The following is a 25,177-nucleotide window of genomic DNA, read 5'->3' as shown; positions in this document are numbered from 1 at the left end:
TTGACTCGTATTTATTAAATATTTATGTAAATTTATTGGTTAATTCGTAAATATAAAATGTAAAAATAATTAAGTATGCATATTGACTTTGTGTATATATATATATAACTTACTACTTTATACACACACATACACACACACACACACACACACACACACACACACATATATATATATATATATATATATATATATATATATATATATATATATATATATATATATATATATATATATATATATATATATATATATATATATATATATATATATATATATAGATTATATATTGATATTTATATTGATATTTATATATTTATATATTGATTATATATTGATAAAAACTCTCAAAACTCCACAGAAATTCACACATAAACTCTCAAAACAACACAGAAACACACATAAACTCTCAAAACTACAAAGAAACTCTCAAAACTCTGCTGCACCTACAACAAAACTCTTGCTGCACCTATAACAATCACGCAAGATACAACACCAACACCACACACACTCACCTCTTTTTCTCAGCTCTCTGAGTCTGAGGTGTCCAAACTTGTGCTATCTAGCCATGCAACCACCTGTCCACTCGATCCCATTCCCTCTCATCTCTTGCAAGCCATCTCTCCTGCAGTCATACCAACACTGACTCACATAATTAACACATCTCTTGACTCTGGTTTATTCCCCACTACATTTAAGCAGGCTAGGGTAACCCCACTGCTAAAGAAACCCAACCTGGACCATACGCTACTTGAAAACTACAGACCAGTATCCCTGCTTCCATTCATGGCCAAGATTCTGGAGAAAGTAGTGTTCAATCAAGTCCTGGACTTTCTTACTCAAAACAATCTCATGGACAACAAGCAATCCGGCTTTAAGAAAGGCCACTCAACTGAGACTGCCCTGCTCTCGGTCGTGGAGGATCTCAGACTGGCTAAAGCAGACTCTAAATCATCAGTCCTCATTTTGCTGGACTTGTCAGCTGCTTTTGACACTGTCAACCACCAGATCCTGCTATCTACGCTTGAGTCACTGGGCGTTGCGGGCACTGTTATACAATGGTTCAGATCGTACCTCTCTGACAGGTCATTCAGGGTGTCTTGGAGGGGAGAGGTGTCCAACCTACAGCATCTAAACACTGGGGTACCTCAAGGCTCTGTTCTTGGGCCACTTCTCTTCTCCATCTACACATCATCTCTAGGACCAGTCATCCAGAGACATGGATTCTCCTACCACTGCTATGCTGATGATACCCAGCTATACCTCTCTTTTCATCCTGATGATCCCTCGGTTCCAGCTCGTATCTCAGCCTGCCTGTTGGATATTTCACACTGGATGAAAGATCATCATCTTCAGCTGAACCTCGCAAAAACGGAAATGCTTGTAGTTTCTGACAACCCGACTCTACACCATAACTTTTCAATCCAGATGGATGGGGCAACCATTACTGCATCCAAAATGGTGAAAAGCCTTGGAGTAACGATTGATGACCAGCTAAACTTCTCTGACCACATTTCTAGAACTGCTCGATCGTGCAGATTCGCACTCTATAACATCAGAAAGATCCGACCCTTCCTATCTGAACATGCAGCTCAACTCCTTGTTCAAGCTCTTGTTCTCTCCAAACTGGATTACTGCAACTCTCTACTAGCCGGGCTTCCAGCTAACTCTATCAAACCTCTTCAGCTGCTCCAGAATGCAGCAGCACGAGTTGTCTTCAATGAACCTAAACGAGCACATGTCACTCCGCTGCTCATCCGTTTGCACTGGCTGCCAGTTGCTGCTCGCATCAAATTCAAAACTCTGATGTTTGCCTACAAAGTGACTTCTGGCCTAGCACCTTCTTATTTGCACTCACTTCTGCAGATCTATGTGCCCTCCAGAAACTTGCGTTCTGTGAATGAACGTCGCCTCGTGGTTCCATCCCAAAGAGGGAAAAAATCACTTTCGCGAACGCTCACGCTCAATCTGCCCAGTTGGTGGAATGAACTCCCTAACTGCATCAGAACAGCAGAGTCACTCGCTATTTTTAAAAAACGACTAAAAACTCAACTATTTAGTCTCCACTTCACTTCCTAATCTGCAATTGCCTCTATGAATATCGCACTAACTGTACAAAAAAAAAAAAAAAAAAAAAAAAAACTACTAATACTTCCCTTCTTAGACTTTACAGACCTGAAACTTGCCTTTAGTACTTATTCATTGTTGCTCTTAGTTGTGTAAATTGCTTCCTTGTCCTCATTTGTAAGTCGCTTTGGATAAAACCGTCTGCTAAATGACTAAATGTAAATGTAAATGTAAAAACTCCACAGAAACACACACAAACTCTCAAAACTCCACAGAAATTCACACATAAACTCTCAAAACTCCACAGAAACACACACAAAAACTCTCAAAACTACAAAGAAACACACACAAAAACTCTCAAAACTCCACAGAAACACACACAAAAACTCTCAAAACTCCACAGAAACACACATAAACTCTCAAAACACACACATAAACTCTAAAAACTACACATAAACTCTCAAAACTACACATAAACTCTCAAAACTCCACAGAAACACACAAACTCTCAAAACTCCACAGAAACACACACAAACTCTCAAAACTCCACAGAAATTCACACATAAACTCTCAAAACTCCACAGAATTTCACACAAAAACTCTCAAAACTCCACAGAAATTCACACATAAACTCTCAAAACTCCACAGAAATTCACACAAAAACTCTCAAAACTCCACAGAAATTCACACATAAACTCACACATAACTCTCAAAACACACAAAAACTCTCAAAACTACACAGAAACACACACAAACTCTCAAAACTCCACAGAAATTCACACAAAAACTCTCAAAACTCCACAGAAATTCACACATAAACTCACACATAACTCTCAAAACACACAAAAACTCTCAAAACTACACAGAAACACACACAAACTTTCAAAACTACACAGAAACACACATAAACTCTCAAAACTCCACAGAAATTCACACATAAACTCACACATAACTCTCAAAACACACAAAAACTCTCAAAACTACACAGAAACACACACAAACTTTCAAAACTACACAGAAACACACATAAACTCTCAAAACTCCACAGAAACACACACAAAACTCTCAAACCTACAAAGAAACTCTCAAAACTCCTCAGAAACACACAAAAACTCTCAAAACTACAAAGAAACTCTCAAAACTCCACAGAAACACACACAAAAACTGTCAAAACTACAAAGAAACTCTCAAAACTCCACAGAAACACACACAAAAACTCTCAAAACTACAAAGAAACTCTCAAAACTCCACAGAAACACACACATAACCTCTCAAAACTCCACAGAAACACAGAAACTCTCAAAACTACACAGAAACTCTCAAAACTACACAGAAACTCTCAAAACTCCACAGAAACACACACACTCTCAAAACTCCACAGAAACACACATAAACTCTTAAAACTACACAGAACACACAAAAACACTGAAAACTCCACAAAAACACACACATAAACTCTTAAAACTCCACAGAAACTCTCAAAACTCCACAGAAAACACACAAAAACTCTCAAAACTACAAAGAAACTCAAAACTCCACAAAAACACACACATAAACTCTCAAAACTCCACAGAAACACACACATAAACTCTCAAAACTCCACAGAAACACAGACATAAACTCTCAAAACTACACAGAAACACAGACATAAACTCTCAAAACTACACAGAAACACAGACATAAACTCTCAAAACTACACAGAAACACAGACATAAACTCTCAAAACTCCACAAAAAAACACACACAAAACATTCAAAACTCTACAGAAACACAGACAAAAACTCTCAAAACTCCACAAAAACACTCAAAACTACAAAGAAACACACACAAAACACAAAAAAAGAATCACACAAAAACACGCACAAAACTCAAAACTACACAAAAAACACAGAAACAAACAAAAAGCCATAAAAATTGCACACACACACACAAAACACTCAAAATTACACAGAAACACACACATAAACTCTCAAAAACATGCAGAAACACACACATAAACTCTCAAAACTACGCAGAAACACACACGTAAACTCTCAAAACTCCACAAAAACACTTAAAACACCACATAAACACAAAACTACACAGAAACACAAACAAAACTCTTAAAACTCCACAGAAAGGCACACAAAACACTCAAGTTTACATAAAACACTCACAAAACTCTCAAAACTCAACAGAAAGACACACAAAACACTAAAAACTAGACAGAAACACACACACCACTCTCAAAACTCAACAAAAACATTCAAAACAACAAAGAAACACACACAAAACATTAAAAACTCCATAGAAACACACACAAAACATTCAAAACTACACAAAACACACACAAAAATTCTCAAAACTCCACAGAAACACACAAAAAAAAAAAACACTCAAAACTGCATTTCCATTCAGCCTGATAAACCTATAAATATCTGGTCATTTACATAGTTCAGCCAATGAATCAAACAATCAATCAATCAATCCCCAAATCCCAATATCAACTCCTAAACCAGATCTTCATAGCATGTCTGTAATTGGTTATGCAGATTCCAATGATCTGATTGGCTAAAGACATTGACGTTCATTAAAGGCACATTAAGTGACTGATTCAATGAACAGAAGCACACTAACAGCTCAACAAGGCCTTTATAAACCAATACAGGCTGCAAATCATCAGCAAACAACCTCCAGTCCACACGCAGAAGTTTATACAACAATCAGAAGATAATAAAACTCCAGCGGTCTCTTTTGTCCATCCGCGGCTCACTATAAAACAACAGCGGCTCTCAGGGGTCAGCGACTCCATTCACGGCCCACAATAGCGGGACTTCAGAGCGGCTCGACTTCCCTGGGATTTCTTGACCTATTGGCAGCGGACTGACCTTATATACTCCTGTGAGGGACACTATTGTGCTGAAGAGTCTTAGCAAGACAAACACCAGAGGGAAGAAAAGAGTCTCCTGCTGTCTTAAGACAATCCTGAGGAAAAGCCCTGCAGGACCCACACTATTCTCACTCTCTCAAACACTTTTACAACTCAAATATACACTCTGGAGATTTGACCACACATTGGGTTAAAAAAAAAAACGACCCAATACTGGGGTAATCGGTTTTTGATCCAACATTGCATCAATATGGAGAAAAAACCCAGCGTTGATGTTATTTCAAAGCAAATGGTTATGGAGTTTAACCATATTTGACCAAGCATTAGGTTAAAACAACCCAGCATTTTAGTGTGTACACTGTAAAACATAGCTGCTTTCTTGGCAAGACGAACACATCAGTGGGATACAAAGAGTCTCCTGATGTCTTAAGACAATCGTAAGGAAAAGCCCTGCAGGACCCACATTATTCTCACTCTCTCAAACACAGTTCAAATATACACTCTTGAGATCTGACCACAAATTGGGTTAAAAAAAACAACCCAACATTGGGGTGATCCATGTTTGATCCAACATTGCATCAATATGGACAAACCCAGCGTTGTTTTAAGCAAGTGGTTGAGTTTGTCCATATTTGACCCAGCATTGGGTTAAAACAACCCAGCATTTTTAGAGTGTACACTGTAAATTGCTTCCTTAATTTTTTTAAGATGAATCAAATAAACAGTACAAGTCATTTCAACTTGCATCAATTAAACTGACATTCAAAATAAAGTGAATTAGCCTGATTAATGACATATAAACATTATAAGATAACAGGTGAGTTTGTACATAATTGACCCAGTATTTGCGTGACACAACCCAGCATTTCCTAGAGTTGATCCAAAACTGGGTCAAATATCGTTGGGTTAAAAAAAATGTAATTTAAAATATTTAAAATTGGGGTTGTCCATATTTGACCATATTTGTCCATATTTTCTAGATTTATTTGTACTTAAAATAATTTTTAAAAATTAACCCATCATTGAAATTGTCCATATTTGACCCAATATTGACTTAAAACAACCCAGCATTTTTAGAGTGTACACTGTAAGCTAACTTTAAAAAATAAAGTTGAAACCTGATTAACTATAAACATTTGAACACAACGGTTGGGTTTGTACATAATTGACCCAGTATTGAGATGACACAACCCAGAATTCTTTTAACAACATCTGAGGTTGTATATTAATTCAAAACTGGGTCAAGTAAAAAAATGCCATTTAAAATTAATTACCCCAACATTGGGGTTGGCCATATTTGACCCAACATTGGGTTAATACATCCAGCATTTTTTAAAAGTTTTACAATACCAAAAATAAGTTCTGATGGCTTTTTGAGTTTGAGTTGTGTTAAAGTAACACTGGGTTAATTCTACTTAAAATGATTTTTAAAAATTAACCCATCACTGAAATTGTCCATATTTGACCCAATATTGACTTAAAACAACCCAACATTTTTAGAGTGAACACTGTAAGCTAACTTAAAAAATCAAGTTGAAACCTGATTAACTATAAACATTAACACAACGGTTGGGTTTGTACATAATGACCCAATACATACTGGGTAAAAACAACAGTGTAAATTTAAAAAAAAAAATGCTGGGGTTGAATATTTACCCAACTGTGAGATAAATACTGATGATTAAGAAATCTAATTTAAAATCAATCATCTCATTATTGGGGTTGTCTATATTTGACCCAACACTGGTTTAAGACATCCAGCACATATAAAAGTTTAACAATGTCTAAAATAAGTTCTGATGGCTTTTTGAGTTTGAGTTGTGTTAAAGTAACACTGGGTTAATTTTTGATTTATTTAAAATGATTTTTAAAAATTAGCCCATCAGCGGATTTGTCCATATTTGACCCAACATTTGTGTTAAAACAACTCAGCATTTTTTAGAGTGAACACTGTAAGCTAACTTTAAATATAAAGTTAAACCTGATTAACTATAAACATTAACACAACGGTTGGGTTTGTACATAATAACCCAATACTTACTGGGTAAAAACAACAGTGTGCATTTTTTTAAATGCTGGGGTTGAATATTTACCCAACTGTGAGTTAAATACGGATAATTTAAAAATCTAATTTAAAATCAATCATCTCATCATTGGGGTTGTCTATATTTGACCCAACATTGGGTTAATACATCCAGCACTTTTAAAAGTTTAACAATAACTAAAATAAGTTCTGATGGCTTGAGTTTGAGTTGTGTTAAAGTAACACTGGGTTAATTTTACTTCAAATGATTTTTAAAAATTAACCCATCATTGAAACTGTCCATATTTGACCCAACATTGACTTAAAACAACTCAACATTTTTAGAGTGTACACTGTAAGCTAACTTAAAAAAATAAAGTTAAACCTGATTAATTATAAACATTTGAAAACAACGGTTGGGTTTGTACATAATGACCCAATAAATACTGGGTAAAAACAACAGCATGCATTTAAAAAAAAAAGCTGGGGTTGAATATTTACCCAACTGTGAGTTAAATAAGGTTTGTTTAAAAATCTAATTTAAAATCAATCATCCCATCATTGGGGTTGTTCATATTTAACTCAACATTGGGTTATTTTAAAGTCTAATGACATCTTAAACTGGTTCTGATGGTTTTTTGATCATTTTATGTTTTACATTGTGGATTGTAAAATAATTATAATAATAAAAGTTGAGCTGCATTAAACCGATGCTGGTTTAATATCAATGATTTAATGATTTCTTTTTATTGACCCATCATTGGATTTGTCCATATTTGACCGAACATTGGGTCAATACATCCAACCTTTGCAAAATAGTCTAACGACATGTTAGTTAACAACCAGTGTTGCCAGATATGGTTGTCCAAAAGCTGTCCAAAACCCGCAAAAAAAAATGCAAATAGATATTAGATTAATATTTATTTAATTTTAATTTATTTAAATCGAAATTAAACAAGCTACTTTAACTGTCATAATTTTGTAACCATACAGCAACCAACACCAGCAGTCACAGAAGCACAGCATAACGGGATCACATCGAAACACTGCCCCCTCTCACCCACACACTGCACTTAGCAGATTACACTACCTAATAGCGAATGGGGGATAAATTGGTCCTATTAGATGTTTTAATTTGTTTTGAACATAATGTGCTGCTCGTCAATCAGAAAACGCTTCTATGGTGGTCACTGCTGTCGATAGCGCAAAAAATGATCGATAAAAGGGTCATGACAAACTGCTGTGAGTTTAACTGCACAAGGGGAATCAGGTTGATACAGCCTTTCCTTCACCTCCTGTTACGGGTGAGTCCACGCTGTTTGCAATATGCACTGGTCACTACTAACTGAATGGAGTGCGAGCACACTGTTATGTTTTGTTAAATAAGTTGCATGTAAAATTTAGTTTTCAAAACTGCTGAAATTGTCAACACGACAGTGCCATATTTTTTACCCGCACATCATATTCAAAACCGCCCAATCTGGCAACACTAACACTGAAGCACGTTCTGATGACATTTTGACCATTTCATTGTTTACAGTGTGGATTGTAGGACAAAATGTTGAGTTGTATTTAACCAGTGCTGTTAAATATGGTTGGGGTAAAAATGTCATTTAAAATGAATCATCTCATCACTGGGGTTTGTCCATATTTGACCCAGCATTGGGTTAATACATCCAGCATTTGTAAAAGTCTAACAACACCTAAAACATGGTCTGATGGATCTTTGATCATTTCCTTTTTACAGTGTTGATTAAAAAAAAAAAGTTGAGTTGTATTAAAGTAATGCTGGTTAAATTTGGTTGGAGTAAAAACGTAATTTAAAATGAATCCTCTCATCACTGGTGTTGTCCATATTTGACCCAGCATTGGGTTAATACAATCCAGCATTTTTAAAAATTTAAAAACATCTAAATATATATATATATATATATATATATATATATATATATATATATATATATATATATATATATATATATATATATATATATATATATATATATATATATATATATATATATATATGTTCTGATGAATTTTTGATCATTTTATTTTTTTAATGTGTGCTCTTAAAAAAAATGATGGTTGTATATTAACCCAACACTGGGTCAAATATGGTTACAATTAAATAATTAAATCCTCATAATTATTTTTATTTTAAAATGTATTTGCCTTTTGATCATTTCATTTTCAACAAAATGTTGAGTTGTATTAAACCAAATAAATTTAGTTGGGTTAAATGTAATTTAACATTGTTCATCTCATCGCTGGGGTTAAAGTTGGCTTGTTGATCAAGTCACTGTCTGCACTGCGAATCGTTAAAAAAAAAAAAAAAAAAAAAAAACATTTTCCAAAGGTTTGATTAAGCCAATGCTGGGTAAATATTGTTGGTTAAAATGTATTCTAAAATAATATTTTTTTAAAAATTAACCCATCATTGCATTTGTCCATATTTGACCCAGGATTGGGTTAATACATCCAGCTTTTGTAAAAGTCTAACAACATCTGAAACATGTTCTGAAGACTCTTTGATCATTTCCTTGTCTACAGTGTGGATTGTGAAGAAGTTCAGTTGTATTAAACCAATGCTTGTCAAATTTGGTTGGGTTAAAAATGTCATTTAAAATGATTCATCTCTTCACTTGGGTTGTCCATATTTAACCCAACATTGGAATTACATTTCCAGCATTTTAAAAAGTGGTGTTGTTTTAAAACCAATGCAGGGTTAAATGTGGTTCTGTTTAAAATGTAATCTAAAGTTTTTTAATTAACCCATCATTGGATTAGTCCATATTTGACCCAGCATTGGGTTAATACATCCCAGCATTGGTAAAAGTCTAACAACATCTAAGACATGTTTTGTGCATTTAATTTTTTACAGTGTGAATAAAAAAGAATAAAGTTGAGTCGTATTAAACCAACGCTGGGTTAAATATGGTTGTGTTTAAAATGTAATCTAAAGTGATTAAAATCATTAAAAGCATCATTAGTTTGTCCATATTTGACCCAACGTTGAGTTAAGGTGTGTTTTATTAAACCAACGTTGATTAAATATGGTTATGTTAAAAATGTCATTAAAAATTGATCATCTCTTCACTTGGGTTGTCCATGTTTGACCCAGCAATAGGGTTATATATCCAGCATTTTAAAAAGTTGAGTTATATTAAAGCAATGCTGGTTAAATTTGGTTGAGTTAAAAATGTCATTTAAAATGAATCATCTCATCACTGGTGTTGTCCATATTTGACTCAGCATTGGGTGAATACATCCAGAATTTAAAGTCTAACAGCATTTAAAACACGTTCTGATGTATTTTTGATCATCTCCATGTTTACAGTGTGGATTGTAAAAAATAAATAAATTGTAATAAAGCAGTGCTGGTTAAATTTGGTTGGGTTAAATTGCATTTTAAATTAACTCATCTCATCACTGGGGTTGTCCATATTTGACTCAGCATTGGGGTTATATATCCAGCATTTTTAAAAGTTGAGTTGTCTTAAACCAATGCTGGTTAAATATGTTTGTGTTCAAATGTAATCTAAAGTGATTTTAAAAAATAGCCCATGACTGGAATTGTCCATGTTTGACCCAGTATTGGGTAAATACATCCAGCTGTTGAAAAAAATAAATAAAAAATCTGAAAAACTTAATCATTTTCATGTTTACAGTGTGAATTGTATAAAAAATGTAAGAAACCAATGCTGGATAAATTATGTTGGGTTAAAAATGTGATTTAAATTGTTGATCTCATCACAGGGTTGTCCATATTTAACCCAGCATTGGGTTTATAAATCCAGCATTTGTAATCAACATGTAAACAACATCTACTGATGACTTTTATATCATTTCATTTCTAACATTGTGGATTGTAAAAAAATAATAATAATTAAATAAAAAAAGTTTTTTTATTATTAAATATGGTTGGGTCAAAAATGTGTTCTAAAAGGACTTTTAATAAATTAAACAAATTTGGATTTGTCCATATTTTACCCAATTCTAATAACATAAACATGTTCTGATGCCAGTTTTGATCATTTCTTTTAATACATCGTGGAGTGTTTAAAATAAATAAATAAATTAATTAATTAACTGAGTTGTATTAAATAAATTTGGTTGTGTTCAAAATGTAATCTAAAGTGACTTTTTTAATTAACCCATTATTGGACTGGTCCATATTTGACCTACATTAGGGTAAATAATACACACCGGCACTGATTTTAGACTCCAGCATTAAGATGAATCCCTGTGCAAAATGTGGAAACGCTCCTGAAATTCCTGCGCAGCGTTCCAGACATCTGCTGCCACCGGCTCACAGCGATTGTTCGAGGGTTTGTTCACCTGGTTAATTGGTGGATTTGCCTGAAAGCGGACTCTTGTCTTAACTTCTGAATCGCCTCGGCGGGGAGTTTTACTCAGTTTCCATTCAGGCCCTGCGGTATTTTCAGCTCAGCGTTCGCTTCATTAAACTCTCCATCCAATGAGGAGGATAAGAAAAGGGCTGACGGACACTGAGAGAGCGGGACGTGTGAAAAAAAGGCTCCGGGGGAGATGAAAGAGACCCCTGCGGCCCCAGGGCCCCGGTGACCGTCAGCTCGGACGGATCCTGAATGATCCTGAATGGGCCCGTGGTTTTTTCACATCCTTTATTCTGACTGCTAGAACTCCTCATTGCGCACAATGGCAAACGCACTAAAACTGTTTTCTCATGCTAATGGATGTGAACTCACTCCCTCCGAAATGCTGCTTTTTTTTTCCTCCAGGATTTAAATGGGCCAATTAGAGTTTTTTTGGAAATCTTGAGCTCCTTGTCTGCTATATCTCTGCTTTTTCCTATTTTTTCTCTCTCTCTTCTCCTCTCCAGTGTATTCTCGCACATCACAAGCGGCGTAACGGCCCAGGCAGATCACAGAAATTGATTGTAAGTATTTCAGGAGGAAAAAGCAAACAGTAAACAGAGAGAGAAAAGAGTGTCTGAAGAGCAAACATCAGGTCTTTCAACTCTCAACAGCTTGTGAACTTCTGTCTGCATTCATTAGTCTTCTGACTTGCAATGTACAGCTCGTTATGCTATTTACTTTGCGTGAAAACCTACACATGCATTGCTTCACAACTTTTTGTTTATTAAAGTGCATTTACTATTTTAAAAAGCTGGGTAGTTGCACACAATGTTAGGTCAAAAACCCAACCATTGGGTTAAAAGGTGTCACTTAAATGTCATTTAGAAAAAAAATTAGGAAACACTTTAATTGAAGTACCAATTCACACTATTAACTCGTGGTTTATTACCTGCTTAAAACCACGTTTGCTGTTTGTTCAATTTGAACAGCTCAATTCTTCATTTTCTTTGAGGGACAACTTAATCGTTTTATAGGTTCAATCTACTTACATTTGTAAAAACTAATAAGTTAACTTAATTCCTTCATGTTGTGCCAACACAAATCATTTTTTACTATGATATCTTCTGTTTATTAGTGCTTATGACACTTCCTATTCTACATCCCTAATACCTCTCCTCGATTACTACCTAAATAATTATTATTAAGCAACAAATAAGTCGTTTATTAAGCTAAAAGTCTCAGATAATTGTTTTTTAATAGCCAAATTGTATCACATAAAAAGAAAAAGATGTTCAACACAATTAATCAGTTTTTTTACAACTTAATTATGTTTAATCCACTTAAATTTGCAAAATTAAGGCAACTTAATTCCTTCATGTTGTACCTAATAAATCGATCCATGCTTTTTTATACAGTATATTAAGATATTTTCTGCTTATTAATACTTATAAAGTTACTTATTCTAAATCCTAATACATAATGCCCTCTTACTACCTTACTAAATATCATTAAACAAACAGTTAATCATCTATTATGCTAAAAGCCTTAATTAATGGTTTGTTAAAAGCAAAAATCTGCGTAAAGTTTATTATTCTACATCCCCAATACCTATCCTCAACTTCTACCGAAATCATTATTATTATTAGACAGATTATTAAACAGCAAATTAGTAGTTTATTAAGCTAAAAGTCTCAGTTAATGGTATGTTAATAGAAATTAAATGTCATCTTACACTCAAAAAAAAAGATCTGTCAAACTGCTTATTTAAAAATGAGCTGAATCAACACAATTATTCAGGATTTTTTGCAACAACTTAATTATTTTATGTTTAATCCACTTAAATGTGTAAAAATAAGGCAACTTAATTCCTTCATGTTGTAATAAACAAATCGATCTATGCATTTTTTTCACAATATATTAAGATATTTTCTGTTTATTAGTCCTTATAAAAGTGCTTATTCTACATCCCTAATACCTAATCCCCTCTTACTACCTTATTAATTATTATCAAATAACAAATTAATAGTTTATTGAAATAAAAGTCTTAGTTATTGGTTTGTTCATGGCAAAAAATCTGTATATAGTTTATTATTCTACATCCCCAACACCTATCCTCAACTTCTACCTAACCAATTATTATTATTAAACAGCAAATTAGTCGTTTATTTACAAAAAAATGTCATCTTACACATTTAAAAAATAATGTTTGTCAAGCTACTTATCTAAAAATGAACTGAAACAACATAATTATTCAGGATTTTTTTTTGCAACAACTTAATTATTTTATGTTCAATCCACTTAAATTTGTAAAAATAAGTCCATATTTAACCCAGCATTGGGTTTATACATGCAGCATTTGTAATCAACATCTAAAAACATCTAGTGATGACTTTTTGATCATTTCATTTCTTACATTGTGGATTGTAAATAAAAAAAAAGGATATTAAACCAATGCTGGTTAAATATGGTTGGGTCAAAAATGTATAAGTTGTACTTAACAAATCGATCCATGCATTTTTTTACAATATATTAAGATATTGTCTGTTTATTAGTACTTATAAAGTTACTTATTCTGCATTTCTAATATATATTCCCTACCAACTACCTTAATAATTATTATTAAACAACAAATTTATAGTTTATTGAGCTAAAAGTTAATGATTTGTTAATAGCAAATATCTGTATAAAGTTAATTATTCTACACCCCCAATACCTATTCTTAACTTCTACCTAAATAATTATTATTAAACAGCAAATTAGTAGTTTATTAAGCTAAAAGTCTCAGTTAGTGGATTGTTAATAGCCAAAAATGGCATCTTACATTAAAAAAAAAAGATGTTTGTCAAACTATTTATTTTAAAATGAGCTGAAAAAACAAAATTATTCAGGATTTTTTTGGAACAACTTAATTATTTTATGCTTAATCCACTTAAATTTGTAGTAGTAAGTCAACTTAATTTCTTCATGTTGTACTAAACAAAAATCTATTGTGTAAAATCATGCATTTTTACAATGCATGCATATATTGTCTGTTTATTAGTACTCATAAAGTTTCTTATTCTACATCCCTAATACCTTATTTATATCATTAAACGGCCAATTAGTAGTTTAGTAAGCTAAAAGTCTCAGTTAATGGTTTGTTAATAGCATAAATCTGTCTCTTAAGATATTTTCTGTTTATTAGTACTTATAAAGTCTCCTATTCTACATCCTTAATCCAAACTACCACCATATTAACTATAATTAAACAGCAAATTATTGGTTTATCGAGCTAAAAGTCTCAGTTAATTGTTTGTTAATAGCAAAAAAATGTGTATATTAGGATATTGTATGTTTATTAGTACTTATAAAGTTTCTTATTTTACACCCTTAATCCCAACAACAACCTTGCTAATTATTATTAAACAGCAAATTAGTAGTTTATTGCGCTAAAAGTCTCAGTAACTGTTTTATTAATAGCGAAAAAAATATATACTAAAATAAAATGTGAAGTAAAAGTTAATTTATATGCAGGTTAAAACAACCCAAGATTTTTTATTTAATTTTTTTGCATGAAATGTGAACAAGCATATAACGAGCGACCTAAAGCACACACACAGACTCTTTCTAGCACGCCTGGATGAGTAGATGTGTTCAGGATTGGTGCCTGGCACCTTCTGATCGCATCTTCCCCCATATGGATCAAATTGCAGGAGAATGTTTGGGATTCCAGTGTCAGGAGTCAAACAAGAGTCGAAAATCTCGTCTCTCCTCATCTACGATGCACTTTTAAACAACACACGCCTCAACAATAAACTTAAAACATCACGAGTCAAAACTAAAACACACTCAGATCTCCGCTAAAATATAAACATGCGCGTCCAAGCGTGTGTAGAAATGCCTTACCAGCTGTGAAGAGTGAACCAAAGCTCGCAAACACGATCAAACTCTTTCTTCACTGCAAACTTTCTGGCTCCAGCAAACAGAAGCGCGTCCCGCGAACATCCATCAAAACACGAGCGGAGAGCAGCACGGATTCAGCACATCTGCGGCGGGAATCATTCACAGAAAGTTCACTTTCTCCAACTTTTAGGCTCCATCAGTGAGAACGAGCGAGTCAAGTTGTGTTGGGCGGGATCATGTGTTGGGGAGCGCGCGGACGAGCGGGGAACTTTGGGAAATAAAAACAGCACAAGAGTTTTTGGAGAGCGCGACTGTTTGCGGTGAGACCCCGGGGTGATCTGTTTTCAACTCTCTCTCTCTCTCTCTCTCTCTCTCTCTCTCTCTCTCTCTCTCTCTCTCTCTCTCTCTCTCTCTCTCTCTCATGGGTCGGGCTTCTTCACACTGAACTCAACGCGGATGACAAAAGTTACAAGTTTTTCACAAGGTCATGCTGAAAAAATCTAATGTTGCATGAAAACCCACATAAATAAAAATACCACCGTGTTTTTGAACCATATTACACTGCCTGATATGTGTATATTACAGAATGTATGCTAATCAATGTTACAACAGCATAAAAACTGGAGTATTCTTTAATAAATGCTGTAAACTTTAGGTTTTACTACAGTAAATCATGGTGTATTGTATACAATTAGTGTAGTAAAATCTAAAAGTAACTATATCCACAAGGCCATGCAGAAAACACATCTAATGTTGCATGAAAGAAAAATACTGCAGGAAATACTATAGTGTTATTTAATACTGTTATACTATATTTTAGTTGTTTTTACAGTAAATTGTCCTGTATTGTGTAGTTTTTCAGAAAATCATGCTTTAAAAAATGTTATGTTGCATGAAAACCCACATAAAGAAAAATACAGTGTTTTTGAAACTGTAGTATTGTATTATAAATGTTGTATACTTTAAATTTCACTACAGTAAATCATGGTGTATTGTGTACAATTAGTGTAGTAAAACCAAAAACTAACTATATCCACAAGGCCATGCAGAAAACACATCTAATAGTGCATGAAAGAAAAATACTACAGTAAATATAGAGTGTTTTTGAAACTGTAGTATTCTATTATAAATGTTGTATACTTCAAATTTACTACAGTAAATCATGGTGTATTTTATACAATTAGTGTAGAAAAATCTAAAATTAACTATATCCAAAAGGCCATGCAGAAAACACATCTAATGTTGCATGAAAGAAAAATACTGCAATAAATACTAGTGTTTTTGAACCATATAATAGTTACCAACATGAAAAAATACTACAGTAAATACTATAGTGTTAATAAATACTGCAGTGTACATTATATACTATACTTTAGTCCTTACTACAGTAAATTGTCATGTATAGTTTTTCACAATGTCATGCTGAAAAAAAATGTTATGTTGCATGAAAACCCACATAAAGAAAAATACAGTGTTTTTGAAACTGTAGTATTCTTAAATGAATGCTGTAAACTTTAGATTTCACTACAGTGTGCTGCGTCCGACAGATTGCACTATCATGTTTTTCTCTTTTTCTTCATTCTTTTATATCACATTTTACCTGTTGTTATGTTTTGTTTTGTTTTTACGCATTTTTATTATTTGTTTTTATATTTATTTTACTTGTTTCTTTTATTCTTGTTTATGTAAAGCACTTTGAATTGCCATTGTGTATGAAATGTGCTATATAAATAAACTTGCCTTGCCTTGCCTTACAGTAAATCATGGTGTATTGTGTACAATTAGTGTAGTAAAATCTAAAACTAACTATATCCACAAGTCATGCTGAAAACACATCTAATGTTGCATGAAAGAAAAATACTGCAATAAATACTAGTGTTTTTGAACCATATAATAGTTACCAACATGAAAAAATACTACAGTAAATACTATAGTGTTAATAAATACTGCAGTGTACATTATATACTATACTTTAGTCCTTACTACAGTAAATTGTCCTGTATTGTATAGTTTTTCACAATGTCATGCTGAAAAAAAATGTTATGTTGCATGAAAACCCACATAAAGAAAAATACAGTGTTTTTGAAACTGTAGTATTCTTTAATAAATGCTGTAAACTTTAGATTTCACTATAGTAAATCATGGTGTATTGTGTACAGTTAGTGTGGTAAAATCTAAAAGTAACTATATCCACAAGGCCATGCAGAAAACACATCTAATGTTGCATGAAAGAAAAATACTGCAGGAAATACTATAGTGTTATTTAATACTGCAGTGTACATTATATACTATACTTTAGGCATTACTACAGTAAATTGTCGAGTATTGTATAGTTCTTCACAAGGGCATGCTTAAAAAAATGTTATGTTGCATGAAAACCCACATTAAAAAATACTACAGTGTTTTTGAAACTGTAGTATTCTTTAATGAATGTTGTTTACTTTAAATTTCACTACAGTAAATCATGGTGTATTGTATACAATTAGTGTAGTAAAATCTAAAACTCACTATATCCACAAGGCCATGCAGAAAACACATCTAATGTTGCATGAAAGAAAAATACTACAGTAAATACTATAGTGTAATCAACTACTGTTATATACTATATTTTAGTTGTTTTTACAGTAAATTGTCCTGTATTGTATAGTTTTTCACAAGGTCATGCTTTAAAAAATGTTATGTTGCATGAAAACCCACATAAAGAAAAGTACAGTGTTTTTGAAACTGTAGTATTTGCAACCTACTCTTTGTTAATTAGTGCTAGAACATACAGTAAACTGATAAACAACAGTAATCAATAATGTAGTATACTTTAATCTTTACTACAGTAAACTGTGGTGTATTGTATAGCTTTTTCTACAAGGTCATGCAAAAAATTCTTGCATGAAAATCAAAACAAAACAAATACTATAGTAAATATTATAGTAAAGTATCTTATACTGTGTCTGTTATTTATGTTAATCAAATAAATACTGTATTTATGCATGTAGAAACACAGTAGTACTTACAACACTGTTAATCAATGACACTACAGCGTACAAATACTGTAGTTTACTTTAATAAAATAATTTTTACTACGGTAAAATGTGGTGTATTGTATAGTTTTCTATAAGGTCATGCTGAAAATGATCTAATGCTGCATTGAAAAATACCAGAGTAATTTATAGTAGTGTTTTTGAACCATCAAGCAAAGTATACTACAGTATTTAGGCTACTCTCTTGTTAATTAGTGATAATGTAGTATACTTTAATTTTTACTAGAGTAAACTGTGGTGTTTTGTAGTATATTATACCCTATAGTTGTAGAAAAATACAGTATTATTCCTTGTTTATATTACTGTAGTTGTAGTGTTACCTTAGCAATTCAATCACTTCACTATAAACACTGCAGTATTTACCGTAAATTACAGTGTTTTTACAAGTGTTTTTACAATTACAAGTGTTTGTTTTAGTGTGAAGTTAAAACGTAGCCCTTTTAAAGTCTTGTTAAATGGTGCATTTTGGTTTTATTCTTGTTTTATCATGTTTGCTTTTAAATTTATTGGATTATTTGTATTTATTCTGCTGAAAAAAGTCCAATAGGAAAACGGACCGTCGGTATTGATGCATTTCGTCCCAGATCTCCCGCGCTTACATCAGCCTCATTCATCACTTTAAGCTGACTGTGGGTCTGTGTTTAGAAAAAGAAAATGGAAACGGGGTCAAAACTAATTCACGTGAAGATAAAACAACAATTAATTACGCTTAATTAACTCACTTAGACGTGAGGCGATGTAATAAAACAGATCACTGCTTAAATCACCATTAAAAACCAAGAGGGTTATTTTTGTACGCTTAATTAAACTCTGACTGTACCTTTCATTTACACGAGCCACGTTTTAAGCCAATGTTTTCATGCAAAGCTACAAAATCACATGGGAGGGTCAAATATGAAAAGGGGGCGTTCTAAACATTTAAATGTGTCCCGTTTAATTATCAGAGCCAAAAATAACAACTATCCTCACAGACTTTCAGCATGATTTAGTCATTAAAATACTGTAACGTATTTAAATGTATGACACAATAAATATACATTCATTTAATAAACAATAATTATAAATAATATCATTAATAATACACATTATTATATATAATACATTTAATAATTATTTAAATGCTTATTTTGTTTTGATTCTTTTGTTTTGTATTAAATTATAGTACTCTATACTTTCCCAATAACCTTCAATCCACTAGTTTGTACATTTGACCGCAATGATTTAATTATTTAAAACAGAGTCAAATACGCTACTATTATTTTTTTAAACTATAAGTTTAACTACAGTATATTGCTTGATATTTTACCTAAATCTATTTTTTTATGCTCAATGCCAGAAACATTATTTCAGGCCTTCAATTTGGGGGGTTTTATGTTCACTGCAACATTATATGAGACACGTTAAATGCATTAATATGCGTTTTTTTGCAGAAAATGATGTTGCTTAAACTAAGTTTGCAATACAATGTAAATAAAAATGCAATTAAATGCATATATATATATATATATATATATATATATATATATATATATATATATATATATATATATATATATATATATATATAAATGCAATTAATGCAGATAAATTTAAATAATGCATTTAAATGATTTGCAAAAATTCTCAAACTAATTTTGCAATGCAATGAAAATAATAATGCAATTCAATGCACATATATATTTCATTGCATAGCAAAATTAGTTTGAGAATTTTTGCAAATTATTTAAATGCATTATTTAAATTTATCTGCATTAATTGCATATATATATATATATATATATATATATATATATATATATATATATATATATATATATATATATATATATATATATATATATATATAATATAATGCAATTAAATGCATTGCAAAAATTCTCAAATCATTATATTTGCAATAATAATGGGATAAAAGTCATAATTCAATGCAATTTTCCAATGCAATCCAATCATTTAGTTTTATTATTTCTAGAGCTTAACATCATTTTCCCATAACAAGAGCTTAAACAGAGTTATTGCATGTCTCATTTTAAACTACACTGAATGAATACAGTATGTTACCTAATTTATATTAATAAAGCAATGTCTTTTCAGAAATGAATGCAAGACTAATATAAAGAGATTGTGAGCAGTCTTGTTATTTTAAGTGCATGAGTATATCTGCAGAAGTCTCCGGTTTTGTTGTCAGGTGGATCATTCTGCTGTTTTCTGCATGGTGTTCCTACAGCGCTAGTGAACAGGAGAGGAGACACTGTGTAATCGTTCAGCTTTAATAATAACATCACAACTCCTGCTCCCCTTACAATCTCATACGCACTAATGAGTGTGTGTTTAATGCACTAGATAGTGTCCTATAAACATCTAGAAATATATATCCTTTCTGATGCACAGGATCAAACCAAGAAACAATGCATTTTGGATGAATGTTTTGAGAATAAACACTGGGGCTTTAGCGGTCATAACGGAATATTTGTATTATATGTATTTTAATTTAACACATTTAATTAATCTACCTTAAATTACAATAAGGTTTTGCTTTGTTTATTGGCATAAAATGCACTGAAATAAACTTCCAAAACTTATATATCTTATATATTATACAGTCCCTCCAGGATTTGGTGAGTTTGTTGATTCTTGAGGTTTAAATAAATAAACTTTACACGATTTTTGTGTATTTTTACACAAAAACTAGTCATTTTAGGCCCAAATGTCCCTATTAAAAACTGGAGGGGCTGATTATATATATATATATATATATATATATATATATATATATATATATATATATATATATATATATATATATATATATATATATGTGTGTGTGTGTGTGTGTGTATATATATATATATACAGATAGATAGATGGATGGATGGATGGATAGATAGATAGATAGATAGATAGATAGATAGATAGATAGATAGATAGATAGATAGATAGATAGATAGATAGATAGATAGATAGATAGATAGATGGACGGACGGACGGACGGACGGACGGACGGACGGACGGACGGACGGACGGACAGACAGACAGACAGATAGATAGATAGATAGATAGATAGATAGATAGATAGATAGATAGATAGATAGATAGATGGATGAACGGACGGATGGATCGATGGATGGATAGATAGATCAACAGATAGATAGAAGGATGGATCAATGAATGGATCAATAGATTGACCAATGGATGGATGGATGGATGGATGGATAGATCGACAGATGGATGGATGGATGGATGGATGGATGGATGGATGGATGGATGGATGGATGGACGGACGGACGGATGGATGGATGGATAGATGGACAGATAGATAGATGGACAGATGGACAGACAGACAGACAGACAGACAGACAGATAGGTAGATAGATAGATAGATAGATAGATAGATAGATAGATAGATAGATAGATAGATAGATAGATAGATAGATAGATAGATAGATAGATAGATAGATAGATAGATAGATAGATAATAGAGACTTCCACAAAATACTACGGTAAATATTCAATCTTTTAAAAATCATTGTCAATAATGGTCTTTCAATAACAATACATAGAGTAAAACATACTAGAGTAAAATAAAGGAGCATGACCAGCCCAAGCCTCTTCTCCTGCTAAAATTAATGTAATGTTTCATTATTATTTATTCAGTTTATTAACTGCAACATTTGTAGGTCAATAATGTGGTTTATGATTGTTTTACAGTTTATTTCAAGCCTTTAATTTGCTTTTTGAGGACGGATAGATGGACGGACGGGCAGACAAATAGACTGATGTGAAGTTGGTTTTATATTCGCACATTCAGACTTTCCCCTTAATAATATAATTTCATAAAAGTGTTATTTGCAAACTCTAAATAGTGAAATCATATAAGCAGCAAATGACTATCAAAGTACAACATTGTTCACAGTCAAATAAACAGAGTTGATGATGTTTTCAAGTCACACTTGCATGCTAATTCCGATCGAATATTCAAAGTAACATGGTAAACAATATAGAGACTTTTAAATGAACGAATGTACGACTATAAAACTCACTTTACCTCTATAATAGACTGTAGCCCCTTTCACACAGTGATACCGGTAAATATCTGGAAAATTTCCGGAACGACTTTACCGGTATATTGAAAAAAGCGCTGTTCACACAGGCGAGGACGTTACGGAAATTTTCCGGAAAAGAGCATTCACACATCCATTCCAAAATACCGGTAAATTCTGACATCATTCACCACAAATGAGCTTTAAACGGCTGCGCTTGTATTTGTAAACATTTGACTAAATTACAAACTCTGTGGATGATCAATATTGTGAACAACTTTCGCAGGATCACTTTCGCATGTCGAGATGTTCATAATTGTGCAGGCGCTCATAGGCGCACGCAAAGCTTGAAGGTAAACAAACAATGGCTTATCGTAAGCATCTCATCGATGATTATTTACACAGTTGGCATTAAGAAGAACATATAAACGTGATCTGACTAACTTCTAGCAGCTAAATGTGTCTGGAAAAATATTCAAAGGCTTTTATCCTCACAAACCGCGCGGACGTAAATGCGTCTGACTGTTGTGATTGGCTAAAGCAGACGTCTCACGTCAGCACGTTCTAGACGTGCACGCGCTTATTACGGGAATCTTCCTTCTGCATTCACACAGCGCAGCATTCCGGGAAATTGCCGGTAATGTTACAACTTCTCTTTCCGGAAAATAGCCAGAACGAATTTACCGGTATTTTCAAAAAGGACCTGTTCACACATACAACCTTTCCGGAAAATTGCCGGCAATTTTCCGGAAAGGTCTGTATGTGTGAAAGGGGCTTGTGACTTCCTCAAAATACTCCTGTAAATATTCAATCTTTTAAAAGTCATTGTCAAAATGGTCTTTCAATATCAATACATAGATTTACTAGAGTAAAATAAGGAGGATAACCAGCCCAAGTCTCTTCTCCTGCTCAGTTGTTCTTCTGTTATTAAAACACGTATAAAAGTTGTTTGTTTTTAGCCCCAAATAGTTAATTTATTTCTAATAAAGTGCACAGAAACACTTATTATGGTTCTGATGATGCATTTACGAGTTTAACATCATATTGTCGTGTCCTGTGTTGTTTGCACTGACCTTTTTTTTTTGACATGTGTTGTTGATGGTGCGCGTGACATTACAGAGACTCCTCCACACACACGCACACGCACACACAAACACACACGCACACACAGAAGATCACAAAGACGGAAATACAGACACACAATGGTGATCTGCGAGGCGACAGCGACACCTACTGTTCACTGCCAAATACTGCATCCATTAAAAATAATCTCGTTTTGATATATGTTTATTTTGCTTACCCTATTGGTAGATTATTCTGCTTGTTTTAAGAAAAAACGCACTTATTTTTGGCATAATATTTCTTAGAACAAGACAATATGTTTTGCTTGTCTATGAAATGCTTCTTGATTTAAGATTTTTTAGACATTTGGACTAGAAACAAGTCAACAATTCTAAGTAAGTGCAATGTAGGGCTGTTTAAATGGCCACATGCATAGCAATACATAATAGGTGGTTCATTCCGCTGTGGTGACCCCTGATAATGTAGGGAATAAGCTGAAGGAAAGTGATTGAGTGAGTAATACACTGCCATTCTAAGCTGATTAATTACAAATAATCAATTTTAAATTAATTTAGCAAATCCCTGCTGGAAAAAAAATATTAAACCAGCATAGGCTGGTTGGCTGGTTTTAGCTGGTTAACCAGACTGGTTTTAGAGGATTTTGTCCATTTCAAGGCTGAATTCCAGCTATTTCCAGCCTGGTCTTAGCTGGTCATGCTGGGAGATAACCAGCTTGACCAGCCTAACCAGGCTGGAAGCCCAGCCAAAACCAGCTGTGTCCAGCTTAAACTAGGCTGGTCAAGCTGGTTTTAGTTGGTTCTAGCTGGTCATTTTCCAGCCTGACCAGCTAAGACCAGGCTGGAAAAGGCTGGAAACCAGCCTGGAAATAGCCAAAACCCCTCTAAAACCAGTCTGGTCGACCAACTAAAACCAGCCAACCAGCCTAGGCTGGTTTAAGCTGGATTTTTCAGCAGAGATTGAATTAAACAAACTTACAGCATCCAGTATAAATTTGTATAACTTAAAAAATTAAGTTGAAACTTAATTAACTTATTGAATTAATTTAAAGTAACTTCTTAGCATATCATTTTTCAGTGTATTACGACCCATTTGGATGTATTAAATGCAAATTTGTATTAAACATTTGTTACTGCACCATGAATAAACAATGAACAATTCAGTTTTTACTAACATTTTAAAAACGTATCAACATTATTAAGGGTGACATGTTAGCACTGTGGTCTCACAGCAAGAAGATCGCTTGTTCGAGTGCCCGCCGGGTCAGTTGGCATTTCTGTGTAATGTTTGCATGTTCTCCTCATGTTGCCGTGGGTTTCCTCCGGGTGCTCCGGTTTCCCCCACAGTCCAAACACATGCACTATAGGGGAACTGATCAACTAAATTGGCCATAGTGTATGAGTGTGTATGGGTGTTTACCAGTACTAGGTTGCAGCTGGAAGGGCATTTGCTGTGTAACATATGCTGAAATAGTGACTAAGCTGAAAATGAATGAATGTATTATCTTACTTAAATGTCAATAAATGAATTAAGTTTACTTCTAAAATGCTTTCCACAATAACTGTTGTTCCGATCATGTATAAAGCTTCACCAATGTTTTCCTCCAGTACTGAGTTTTTTCTCAGTAGAAGAAAGCTGAAAACCAGTAACCATTGACTTCCAAAGTAGAAACAACAAATGCTATGTAGGTCAATGGTTACAGGGTGTCATCATTTTTCAAAATATCTTCTTTTGTGTTCAACTTGGGTCAACTATCACTTTAAAACTCATTCAATTAAATCTACTTCACTTGTATAACATTAAAAAACACATATTAAAAGCATACAAACCACTACTTTTTA

General features: G+C 33.1%; 2 protein-coding genes across 4 annotated transcripts in view; one reads left to right on the top strand and one right to left on the bottom strand.

Moving 5' to 3' along the window:
- gli2b (GLI family zinc finger 2b) overlaps positions 1-15,521 on the bottom strand; it is a 163,407-nt gene extending 147,886 nt beyond the window's left edge. Inside the window, exon 1 of one of the 2 annotated variants that reach the window (XM_073915865.1) lies at positions 15,158-15,521. The gene's annotated coding sequence lies outside the window, so the exon portion shown is untranslated. 2 annotated transcript variants of the gene reach the window in all.
- The window catches only part of tmem63bb (transmembrane protein 63Bb), a 476,742-nt gene that overhangs the window by 117,211 nt on the left and 334,354 nt on the right, over positions 1-25,177 (top strand). The window lies entirely within an intron of this gene.

This window comes from Danio rerio, chromosome 11, assembly GCF_049306965.1.
Source record: "Danio rerio strain Tuebingen ecotype United States chromosome 11, GRCz12tu, whole genome shotgun sequence".
Classification (NCBI taxonomy): Eukaryota; Metazoa; Chordata; class Actinopteri; order Cypriniformes; family Danionidae; genus Danio; species Danio rerio.
The sequence above is the reverse complement of the archived record's forward strand: the minus strand, read 5'-3'. Positions and strand labels throughout refer to the sequence as shown.